The 13,274-nt window shown below is 37.8% G+C and overlaps 1 protein-coding gene across 1 annotated transcript in view; it reads right to left on the bottom strand.

Annotated features, from left to right (window-relative positions):
* The window catches only part of LOC109429711 (torso-like protein), a 155,589-nt gene extending 142,579 nt beyond the window's left edge, over positions 1 to 13,010 (bottom strand). Inside the window, exon 1 of the mRNA XM_019705721.3 lies at positions 12,061 to 13,010. The gene's annotated coding sequence lies outside the window, so the exon portion shown is untranslated. The remainder of the gene's footprint in view (positions 1 to 12,060) is intronic.
* Between the last annotated feature and the right edge of the window lie 264 nt (positions 13,011 to 13,274).

Raw genomic sequence — 13,274 nt, 5'->3', positions numbered from 1 at the left:
TTGTCTTCAAACCTCGAGCAAAAGTCGCCGAACGGTAACAACGCATCGCTCGAAAACTCCAGGAAAATATTATTTTGCGGTGTCAGGCCATTCGGCCGAATGTCATTAGGCCGAAGGACATTAGGCTGAAGGCCATTCGGTCGAAGGCCATTCGGACGAAGGTCATTAGGCCGAATGGTCATTAGGCCGAATGGTCATTAGGCCGAATGGTCATTAGGCCGAATGGTCATCAGGCCGAATGGTCATCAGGCCGAATGGTCATTGGGTCTTCTTCTTGCCGTTACGTCCCCACTGAGACAAAGCCTGCTTCTCAGCTTTATTAATTAACTGAGAGCTTCCTCTGCAAATGACCATTTTGCATGTGTGTATCGTGTGACAGGCACGAAGATACTTTATTGACGCTGAATCTACTGATATTTTACCCATGAATTTTTCCTTCTTATAAATATAGGCTGTTCTTTCTAGTTTCATTGTTAAACTAGTTTTTGGCAAAAATTGTTGGAAAAGGTAAAAACAACGGCTAACTTTCAATTCGCCCTGATGACCATTCGGCCTAATGATCATTCGGCCTAATGATCATTCGGCCTCATGACATTCGGCCTAATGACCCAGCATCTTATTTTGCATATAAATAGTCACGAATGGTCCATGAAAAATTGATCCATTATTAACTTTTCAATATTCCATAGAAGCATAGCAGAAAACCATAAAGCAGTCATTTGGAACCATGAAAAATTGTCGAATGGTTCCTCTATTCGAACAATTTAGGAAAAAGAAATTCTAGAATTTCGTAACCGCACCATGAAATGGCTGAAACTATCCATAGAATGATCCATAATAAATAGGAAATGATCCCTAAAAAATGAATATAATCGATAAAAAATATTAAAACGATTCATTAAATCTAAAAAATAATCCAAAGAAAATAGTAGAATAATCCATAAAATATAGGAAATGATCCATAACATTTTAGAAATTCCCCATAAAAGTTTTGCATTTATCCATAAAATGAGGGAAATTATCAATAAAATTATGGATCAAATAACTTTCTTTCCCGTGGACTTTCTCCTAAAATTTACACTGTAGGTTCATGGATCGTTTGCAAAATCTCATGAATAATTCCCTATATATTTATTTTTACAAATTTTATTGATCAATTCCTGTGCTTCTCGTTGGGATCGTTCTTGAATTTTGTTTGAATTGTTGAATTGTTTTTGTTCTTTGAATTTTGTTTGTTATATTTTATGGATCGTTTTCTAATTTTCTAAGAATCTTTTCAGCCATCTAATATAAGCCATCTAATTTAGCATTTTATATACATCGATTTATGAGTATAACGTTGCAAACATTGGGCTGCCGAAAGCTCCGAGTGCATGCAGGTCCTCATCGAGCATGGTCCATGTCATGTGTCCATAGAGGACCACAGGTCCCATAAGGGTTTTCAACATGATACATTTGATGAGTGGTGAATCTTTCTAGGTCACAGTTTGTTCTGGAGCCTGAAGTAGGCACAACTTCCACTGATGATGTACCTTAGAATTTTACCTCGAAGTTATCAGGTCGTGTTTGGTTCCACTTACCAGCAGATGTTTAGTCTTACAATATGTATCCCATCATAGTGCGATACTCCTGATTACGTTATCCATTGTACTGTTTTGCTCCAACGTCGGAAGCTTACGTTTGTTAGCAAACATGCACCTTTTGAGGTGAGTTCCGTGAGGATCCATCGTGACAAAAAAAAACCCTGCCACAGAAATGTTTTGGTGCGTAAATTTGCGTAAGTATTAACAGCCAGCTTCGCACAAAAACGCACCATTCAGTTTTAAAAGATAGTAAACATCGTCATGCATGCATGGCGGCGTCCAGAAAATTACTTGCGTCGTTATTAAGTTCACGGTAGACGCGATTTTAATTAATTTGTTTTTTTTTTCGGTGCTTTAAACAGCCTTTGGTTCCATTGTCAATCCAAGCTAAACGAACATGAGGGGCAGCTTGCCAGACAGGGGAAGGTTGTCTAAACTTCTTATGTGAAGAGTGAGTGATACTTTTGCTAGCCGGAAATTGACTTTAACTCTCAAAAGTCTGGCGGTCACTACTGACCTAGTGATGTGTGAGCTGGCCGCGATCATCACTGCCACTTCCACTTCGTTTAATTGAATCCGATCCAAATCCGGCGTATAGACATTGGAGCAATGTAGCCACCTGCCTGAATGGTCCGTACTTTGGTGGCAATCAACGTCCGACTAAGCGAAAGATTATGCAATTATGATATTGAATTTAAATTTTACTTTCGATCGGTGGTGTGCATTGCGCCGGCGGGTGTAAATCTGCTTAAACGGGAGCCAAGCAAAAAGTTGAGTGCATACAGAGACGACAGAGACCCGCAGGTTTACAAAGCCCGTTTGGGTTCTGTGGGATAAAATTTAAAAAAAATAGTTGAACATGCATTTTTTTGCAACTGTACATTTTTTTACACATTCAATATTTACCAAAATGCAAACTTGAAATGGTGGACTACGAAAATTATTTGTTTAGGTTATCTACATTGTTTGCATTATGTACTACTTTTCTTCCAAAATATTAAAAGAATGGACTTGGAACATTTCTGTGCATCTATAGATATAATCATGCCTCGAACAAATAAAAAAAACATTAATTCCTTGCGAATATAGCTATAAGTAAAAATTTAGTCTACGTTATGTTTGACGAAATAAATAAATAAATAAGTTGTCTCTAAAATAATCTGTCTAAACATCTTTTTCTGTGATTTCCTGTAACATCGAACGCGGCTTCAGCTGATTATGTTCAACTGAGGCACCTGCCTGCAGGTCGTTTTCTGAATGTAATTCGATAAATAGCTCCAGGCCGACATACTGTGGGCGCCTAATTCACCAGCCACACCGCCAACAAAAGGTTGGTGGCACAAACCAAACCAATAGGTATCGGTGACGACCGAGTACGAACGTGATATTTCTTCCTTCTTTTTAGGACCGCTCCGTCGTCGCCGTGCCCGTAACTGGGTGGTATGCAATGCACTCCGGCGAACCTATGCACCATTGACTTAGTTTTATAAGTCTGAAATGTATACCTCAACTGGGTTATGGTCTGTTTTCTACTTGCTGAACTTTTGTGGCAAGATTGTTGTCCAGGTTGAATATAAAAGGTGGCCTGGAGGCGCTTGATTGATGTTACAGAATCAACACGTGACTGTTTTTGATTGAGAGGAAATTACTTTTTACAGTCGTCTACTTCATTATTTCCTAGTCACCTTAGAAGTAGCAAGCTGACATAATGAGCTTTTTGTTCCACGTACTTTACCACTCAAAACGTCGTAACATTCAGGATTACAATGAAATAAATATCAAATTTTGTATACACAACACAACATTGTTTTATTGTTGAACCCCAGTCTTAGCATGTTTGAAAAGGATTTTTGCTATAAGAGATGAGCTAACTTAATTATTATAAGTAATGGTGGTGTTTCGCGACATCAATACAACTGCGTATTCAAAATCTGCGAGCCAAACTGATCTGAATTCTAAATTTTCAAAATCTTTAGTGACCTGGAACTAATTTGAAAAGCAAGTCAAAGTTTGTATGAAAGCGATAACCCGGTAATGGTCAAACTGCGCTCAAAACTCTGCGTAGTCATCAATGTACGATACCGGCGATCGCAACGATACAACCTAGAGCAATTGAAGCAACAGGATGTCGCCTCAGCACATGCTCAGAATCTCGAGGCAGCGTTGCCAGACGAGGGTGAGCTCGATGTGGTCCCTATAGAGCACTGCTGGAGTATAGTAAAAGCAGCCATCAACGAAGCAGCCAAGAGCACCACAGAGCACGTGGAAAGGAGTGACGGAAAAAATTGTTCAACTAGGAGTGCAGAGTTGCACCCCCGGTAATGCTGCAGCGAGAAACGCGGCAGAACGTGAAACTTTACACACAGAAGAGGAAACAGCAGACCCACCTCTTTCGGGAGAAAAAACGTCGTCTGGCAGAAATGGAGTGCGAAGAAATGGAGCAACTGTGTCGTTCCCAAGAAACACGAACGTTCTGCCAGAAGCTCGACAGATCCCGCCACGGCTTCGTGCCACGAGCCGAAATCGGCAGGGATAAGGACGGACAGTCGTATAGTGATCGAAAGGTGGAAATAGCTCTTCGATGAGCACAGTGATACGACTCTATATAAAAGGTGGCAAAAAGTCTTAAAGTTGGTATTATGTGTTCGAAAAATGGATTGCCATTTGTTAATTCATTTCTAATCTAAAACTGGATGTGTTCTTAATTTTTATACAAAACCTCAATATGTAACGGTCACTACCAGGGGTGTTCCGGGAACCTGATTTCTCAGAGGAAGAGGACAATTACCTATTGTTTCCGGAACCTGCATTGCGATACATCAAACTTCATGAATTTAAAAAACGAGAACACTGGAAGCTGTTGGGAAGGTACAATTTGGTCGAACTGGATTCTTGAACATGGTTCCCTCGGGGAAGAGGATGTAGTGTGTTTTCCTTTTTAATTAAAAATCACTCTATTTGATATTAACTTTTATCTAAAACATCGATCTTCGTTGATAAGCATATTTGGACTATTCAGGAACTACTGGCTGTGGCCGCCGGACATAAGGATGAAGGATTTTGCTACATACTGTATTCTAGGGTTCACATCCGTAAGTAATTTGTTGACTTTAGTGGTATAGTATCTTAAAAAAATGTTCTGTATACTTATATTTATCTTTTTAAATCTTTACTTTTTTCTTGGCATAACGCCTCTTAACTCGAAACTTAGAGAATTTTATGGAAGAATGTTAATTGAAAGAACAACAGAAGGAGTTTCACGAGCAACTCCGGGGGATTCCTCCATAAATTTACGCTGTGATTCCTCCAAAGATTATTCCAAAATTTCCTGAAGTTATTCCTCCAGGTTATTCTGCAGAGATTCCTCCCGAAATTCGTGTTTGTTTGGCTTTTAGTATGTATCCATGAAATACTTTTAGCACTCTTCTAGAGGATTTTGCAGAGATTCATCCGAAAATTGCTCCTGTGGTTCCTCCAGAAATTTTCTTATCAATCATTCAGGAATTTCTCCAGAAATTCCTGCTAGTAGGTCTCCAGTAATATCACCCAAAATTCCTCCAGAAATTCCATGTGTAATTTTTTCAGAAATACCTCAAGTGATTTTTTTCTGTGATTACTGGAGAAACCCTTCGAGAAACTCATAAAGGAATCACAGAGATTTTTTTTTAGGAATCTGAGGAAGAATCCCAAAAGGAATTCCTGGATAAATCCTTGGAAAAAGCTCTTGAGGACCACACGCAAAAAATCCGTTCCGATATACGTGAACTCTCAGTCGCGGCAACGGGAACAAACGGGAACTATGCATAGCAACGATAACAACAATAAGAAATGTACACCGTGAACTAGATATCACGGTTTCAAGAACGCCCATATTGACAGCTGGAACTAGTTCCAGTCCAGTTCACGGTGTATATTTGCTTGTTCTCATATTTGCGTTTGTTTGTTCACGTTTATCAGAATGGATTTTTTCGCGTGCACAAGCAATTTTTTTTGAAGGGATCCTACTAGGTGTTCCTGAGGAATTCCTAGAGGATTTCGCCTGGATTTTCTTCATGAATTTCGTTAGAAATGCCTCCATGGATGATTCCTCCGTAAATTATCGCTATAGTTCCTCCAGGGATTTCTCCAACGATTCCTTCTTTTCTGATGTTATCTTAGAATGCCTGGAATTCTTTTAGATTTTTTGTAACTCCTCAAGAAGTTTCTCAATGGATTCCTTCAGGAATGCCAGCAGGGATTTCTCCAAAAATTCCTTTCGTGATTTTTAGAGGTTTTGAGATCATTAAAACTACGGAGCCAAAACTACTTTTAATATTTATCACAGCGTGTGCCAATGATAGGAACCCTGTACCAGTTATGGCTACATTTTTTAACTTCGGTTCTTTTTCGCACTATTTGCATGCATTCCTTATGGGCTTAGCCATAACTGGTACACTATGGCGAAAAAGGGTGCAAGGAAACCGAAATTTTAAGGTAAATGATTTATTTCTATCATAATGTAAGCAAAAATTTGAGTTTAAATGAGTGCAACCACCTTTTGTGAACGTGATATGTTGTACTCAAAATTTTTGTTGTTGATTTTTATCATTAAAGGATGAAAATCAACTATGACGAATAATTGGTACTATAGCCATAATTGGAACACTTACCCTAATTAGTTGTAAGCAATATAGCACCACAGAGATGCTCCTGCTCTCTGTGGAGCGTAAAAAAAGTGAAGTAGTAACGAAATAGTTCGTCATTCCACTTTTCCCCGGGGAGAAAAAAGTACACAACGTAGGAGTCTTATCAACCGCTGGACGAAACACACACTTATCACAACAGTGAGCACAATTTCTAAAGGAATCCCTGGTAAAATTTGTGATGGTATCCATGTGGAAATATCCCTCAAAAAAACCAAAAAAATCCTATTTGATTCACTGGACAAATTATTGATGGAAGAAGATGGAGAAATCAGCGGAGGAATTGTAGTACGAAACTGTACAAGCACTCCTGAAGGAATCCCATAAGTAATTTCTGTATAAACCTCTAGTGGAATTTCCAGATAAATTGCTTAAATAATTTTTGATGGAATCCCTATTGCAATCTTCGAATAAATCCCTGAAGGCATTCTTGGAGTGATTTCTTGAGAAATCCTGGAATAATTACTTGAAGAATCATTGGAGAAACTCATATTAAAATCTCTGAAAAAATCCCTTTAAGGATTCCAAATGAAATTTACAGAAAAAAAGTTCTGGGGGAATATCTGGAGCAATTCCTGGAGGAATCCCCACAGAAATGACTTTACAAATTCTAGTATGTGTTCCAGGATAATTCCTAGCAAGAACAACTTCTAGGAGACTTTATGCAGGAATTCCAAAAGAAATCAAAACATAAATTCCTTAACCAATACAGGTATACCTCGATTTAGTGGACCCTCGACTATATGGACCCTCGATTTTATGTACTTACGTTGATTTTATGTATATTTTTCCTCGATTTTATGTACATTTTTGTAATAGTAAAAAATTTAGTCCCCGTAACGTGGGTAGATCACCTTAGAATGGTGCGTTGCGGTGTAAGATCTACCAAATCAAATTTTGATCTTGATATTTACCGTATTTTCAAATATTCCAAGGTCAAAGTTTGATGCTCTTTTCCTTGTGTTTGTAGTATTTGTGTTTCAATGTACTGCTAATCAACATTTTATTTCAGCAGGATTCAAGTAAATGTATAGTACGTTATAAATAGTATTTTAAAAATATGTAACTGTGGCGAGCGTATCACTAATATGTAGCTTATTTGACGTACGATATTAATATTATTTTATATTTCAGATTATCAACCGAAGAATCTAGTAATTCAACCAAATGTCAACAAGATGACGAGGAAACCAGGATGAATTGGGCAGACAACTGATTCGAAGCAGTCTAACAATGGTGTGTCTGAACGTTAGCCAAGCGTATCCACTAACAACACCCAAATTCCCGTGACACCTAGGCCTGAGAGATCGTAGAGTTGTCTACATTTTTCATAGGTGTTCAAAACTAATCATCCTTTCCCATTCCTCAGCAGTCGCAAGGACGTGGCCAGGACAGTGCTCGACCATTGGAGGATTGCGTCAGTCTTGTCTAAGAGTCAGAGATTAGTCCCAAATCTTTGTGCTTTGGTTCGGACGGGAAGGAGGCAACCCTCATAACAGCGGTCTAGGACTGTACCACCTACGAATTTGTGCGACAAGCTTAATGCTAAAAAAAATTGTAATAGTAAAAAAAATAATATCCAATCAGTTTAAAACTTTCAGTTTGTATTATGATGACTTATAATGCAAGAGGTTTCTGCCTTTTGGCACGCGTAGAACTTCATATCAATAAATTATTTTGTGAAGCACTCATAATAGCGCTAAAGCACACCTCATAACACACTTAGTTTTATACATTTACCTGAATCTCATACTTCCCTTTCTGACTTCTTTTTTTATGAATATCTCTCGCTTTGTCGATGATCACGATGAGCGGAGTATATGCACACTTAATTTTGATTACCGAGTTCGGTATTTTTTTGACGAGATTAAAACTGTTGAGCACCGAACTCATTCAGCAAAAATGCATTGTTTACCTTTTCCATACGATTTTGACAGTTGTTTTACAGAACCTCAGTAAAATCGATTACCGAAACTACCCAGATCGTACTGCTGTTATAATCTCGTCAAAAAAGTATCGAACAGGCAATTCAGAAATAAGTGTGTGGGGTGACTCTCTGGCGATATTTTTACTGATCCCTTAGCAATGACAGCATTTTTGGCGGATGCATGCAAACTGTCCATTCGCCAGACTTTTTCTCAAAGCTTTCTAACAAACTTCTTTCGAGATTTCTTATGAGTTCCTCACTGAAAATTAATATATTCTTTGGTAGGTGCCTTATACTATCTTGGCGGGAAACACGCCAAGTTTGAATTACAAAATTTGTAGCAAATTCTATAAAATGGTCATTGTAATTCTTCAGCAGATTATTGCCAATAAAGCCTGTATCCGCAATAATCGGGACACAGAAATACAGCTGTAACTCTGCAATAGATACATTAAAATTGCTCAAATTTTGTCTTATAACATCTTAGGATGTGTTCATTTCACCTACAAAATTTCATGTGAATCAGTGCAGTACTTTTTGTTGTAGCAACGAAAGAGTAAAATGTGCGCCATTGAATTTTGTACAGCCCCCAGTTTTGCTTGTCAGCGCTGTAACTTTTGAATTTGGCAAAGGAAATGGCTGAAATTTTGAACACAAACCTCTCAATCTACATTTGTTGCATAGGCAAAATTTCAAAAAAATCGATGCACCATCAACAATTTTATGGTCGAAACATGTTTTGGGACTGAACGTGATTTTAGCCCATCAGACAGTAATTAGTCAGCACCCTTTATGGCTTCGATTGTACTATTGAAAGTACTTTACCAAGAATCATCAAATTTTGCAGGCATAATATACACAGATTCAACTAGCTGCTGTGAAAATTTCATGAAAATTGGCAGAGAAATTCAAAAATTATGAATGGGCAAAAATCGCACATGAAAAACACGAAAAATTTTCACTAACACTCACCCCTATCAACACCAATAGCTTTCAAAACAATTGATCAAAGTTGATGCAATTTTGCAAGAAAGTGTCTCTATAAGTATCATAACTGCTAACGAAATTTCATAATTATTATCACAGAACTTTGGACTGTAGTATAATAGAATCATCTAGTATGCAAATGAAAATTGATCATGATTGTACAAAATGATTAAAACCACGTTTGTTTGTTTTTCATGCACAGTTAAAAGTAGTCCATCGATTTTTATGAAATTTGGCACAAATAATAAACATAAACCAAAGAGTTCTCAGTCAATTATTTGGCCAATTTTATCGATTCATTACAGAGCTACTGACGTACTTCTGTGTCCCGATTATTGTGGATACAGGCTTTATGCGTCATAAATTATTTCCAGTGCTGCCATGGTAAAATCAGAGCAAGTTTGTCAAGGTTCCCCGATTTCAGCGCCCCTTCACTGGTACGTTCCCATGGATGAATTCCTGAGGGAATCTTTGAAGGAACCGCTTGAAAAATTACAGAAGAAACTGCAGGAACAACTTCTGTAGGAATCCATGGAACAATTTTTCAAGAAATTTTCAAAGCAATCTCTGGAGAAAATTCATTGGAAATTGATGGGGGAATCCAAAGTGTCAAAACGTCGGGTTAGATAACAACTCGTTTTGATGCATTAAAACTGCGTAGCTGGTCAATCCGATTCTTTGGAAAGCTTCTGAGAAAATTTTAAAGGAGTTCTGAATTTCTTATTCTTAATGTATCCATGAAATATTTTCTAAAAAAAATCCATGGAGTTGTTTTTGAGAAAGTTCGTGGAAGGTTTTCTGGATGAATGTTTGGAATATTTTTGATTCCTCCATGAAGAAAAAACTTATCTTAATGGGGAATTTCCGGTGAAATCCTTTGAAAAATTTACAAAGTAACTCCAATACAGTTTTTTGAAGGAATTTTTAAAACATTTTCTGAACGGTTCTTGAACAGTTTCTGAAGGCATCGCTGACAGCTTTTTAAAGGAATCTCTGTAGAAAATTCTGAAAATGTGAAAAAAAAAATACTGAAGGAATCTCTGATCGAATTTTTGAAAGAATCCCCTGGAGGAATTTCTGCTCAAATTCATGGATATTTCTTTGGAAAAAAAATGGAGGAATATCAGAAATAATTCATGCAAGATGCTTTGAAAGAATGCTTTGTGGAATTGGTAGAATGGGTGGAATTTCTAAACAAATCACTGAAGAAAATTTCCGAATGAGAGTAGTCTCGCGTTTGGATCTTTCGTTTCAGAGAGCGAGTAATGGCGCTTTAGCCTAGGCTTATTAGCCAGGACACAAGGGCGAAATACCTGTGCCCCATCCCAGGTCCCAGCACGGTTGTCCCCGTTTCTTCCTTCATTAAATTCAAAAAGTTTTGTCAATCATGTTATTCATAATTGGATAACCTGATTGCCTTAAATTTTTGAATTGTCTTCCAACTCATAAGTCTGCACAGTGGGCCTGGCCATTTTTATACTTGTATCACATCTCTGATATGCTGCAAATATTAATGCTGTCAAGTAAATATCAGAAGAAATTTTGATATTTCTAGTATGCTTTTCAATACTGGCTGTGCAAGCACTAGAATAGAATAGAAATCACTGAAGAAAATTTCCGAATGAATCCATGGAAGTTTTATCGAAAAAATCCGTGAGGGAATTTTTGGTCAAATACTCGGACAAATTTCTGGATTTTTTTAGAAATATTTTTTAGAAGAATTTCTAAAGGAATCTCCAATATATTTTCCTAATTATTGTTTAGAGAAATTTTTGAATAAATTCAGAGGAATTTATGCAGTAATCTCAGGGCAAATTTCTTAAACAATCTCTGAAATGAAATGTGAACGATCATATAGGAATTGGAGGCAATTCATGCACATTTCTTAAAGAGTTCTTTGTGGCACATCTGGAGGAACACATGGAAGGTTTTCTGAAATAACCTGTAACTAGATGAATTTATTTGGAAAGTTTTCTTCGGAGACCGTCGTAATTATGTTGAAAAATCTGGGTTCACTTACTTTTATTTAATGCTGCAGAAATGCTACAAAAGGTGATCGAGCAAATGCTACACTACTCATATAGAAACATAGTTCGGCAAATACAGCGCAACCAGTAACCACGCTCTATTAAGTGCTTGTCACGAATCTCTAAATTTCCGAAGGAAGAATTTCAGAAAGGATCTCTGGAGGAATCTCTAAAGCAATTTGTAGAGGAAATTTTTTGAAGCAATTCGTAAAGGAATTCCAGGGTAAATCCTCGGAGACGTTTTCTAAGGAATCTCTGAATGCATTACTGAACTTTTCGATTTTTTTTTTTTGACATTTATGCAATAACTCATATGTGCTCAACATATTGGCTTTTGAATCAACCACAGATATTCTTGGAGATAAAAGATTTCGATCGGAACAAGCTAGCAATAACGCATTATTCGTTATTTAGCGAGAATTACTAATACAATGCCAACAACTTCGAGCCTTTTATCAAAAACTCTGTTTTCATGCAGTTCTTATATATTTTGGTATACAATTTAAATACTAATAAAATAATAAAATACTGCTTCGTATGCTAATGTAAAATAAGATTTTATAGCCATTTCTGTAATTGAAATGTCAACTAAATTGAGGTATACCTGTATTCACAAATCTTGTGTGCGATTTTTCTTAGTTTACTGAATCAATATACCCAATATTGTCTAAGTGTTAAAGAATTGTTTTAACTTGCTTATGGATGAATAAATAGCAATAGAGTTTAACACTGGTTCCTTAAAAGTAACTCGGTGCTATGGATGTTTGATGAAAAATTAACGATCAAACGTTATGAATTCAATTGACATAAATATAAATCAACATAATCTAATAAGAATTCAAAAGCATGCTTACCGTAATTAAGTCTCTTCTTGAGCTTTTTTCCTTCTGTGGTACAATGATCCTTATAATGCGCGCGAAACAAGCAAACCACCCCCTACTCAACTCGCAAAACTTGTTTTTCAAAACTGCACTTTATTCACTTTCATTATATTGCCTCACTCGCATTGCTCACGCTGCTGCACTAACGAAACAGCACACGCTGATCTTTAATCTTCTAACCAGATTCGTTCCAACACTAAAACTGATCACAAATCTCTGGTCAAGACGCATGCGAAATCTTCAGCAGCCTTGCATCAACGCACCTTATAACTGGTCCCAGGGGTAGAATCTTCACCATAATACACCAGCCAGAAATCCAGCAAATCACAGCTATGTGAAACCATTCATATTTGAACTTTTACAAATGCATAAACATATTCACTGCATCCAAATGCTGTAGAACGAGCAACACTTCCCAGATTTCGCAATTACCCACTGGTGTCAAAAACGAGAGAAACCACCGTCATAAAACGGAGCAAACCAAGATCAAGAATCACGAACACCGCGAAGAGGTTGTTCTTGATCGAACCACTGCCAGTCGGATACTGGTAAGTCACTGCGACAGCAACCTCCGAGGACTACTACGATGATGAGATTCTGAGCTAGAGCATGCGGGCTTTTCCGAGTTCTTCTCAATGCGTCGCCGCGAGCCGTTCACCACCAATGATACACTGATGTGATGATCCAATCAGAAGCTACCTCATCCGGTCACCAGCTTTTGACTTTTAGCATTATTAAAATTAAATAATAAAGAAAAGAACACGGTTCGTAGTTGCCATCACCAGCGGGGCCTTCAAATGCTGCACCACAGTTAGTTCGATACCTACTGAGTGAGCAGCAACAATCGTAGTAGGCTCCCGTCGCGTTGTGCTGCTGCAAACAAACTAAGCAAACGAACGAATCAAACCGAATCGAAGCAACCATACAACGCTCAGTTATCGAACGAACCGAACGTGGACGATAGAGATAGAACCAACAACATATGGGAGTTCAAAACTGCTCACCCACTGAGCGACCGTCCAATTATTTGCCACCAGCAGTCAGCACTACCAGAACCAGTAGGCGCGCAGGGTTGGAAGGTTCGGTTCGATTTGCCGGGCGATATCACTTGTTCCGTCCGCGAACGAGTTAAAGTGAAGTAGGCATGCGCGCGAAGAACTGCGGATAGTAGGTATTCATTATGTGTG

Source organism: Aedes albopictus, chromosome 1 (assembly GCF_035046485.1).
Source record: "Aedes albopictus strain Foshan chromosome 1, AalbF5, whole genome shotgun sequence".
Classification (NCBI taxonomy): Eukaryota; Metazoa; Arthropoda; class Insecta; order Diptera; family Culicidae; genus Aedes; species Aedes albopictus.
This window is presented reverse-complemented; position numbering and strand designations above follow the sequence as displayed.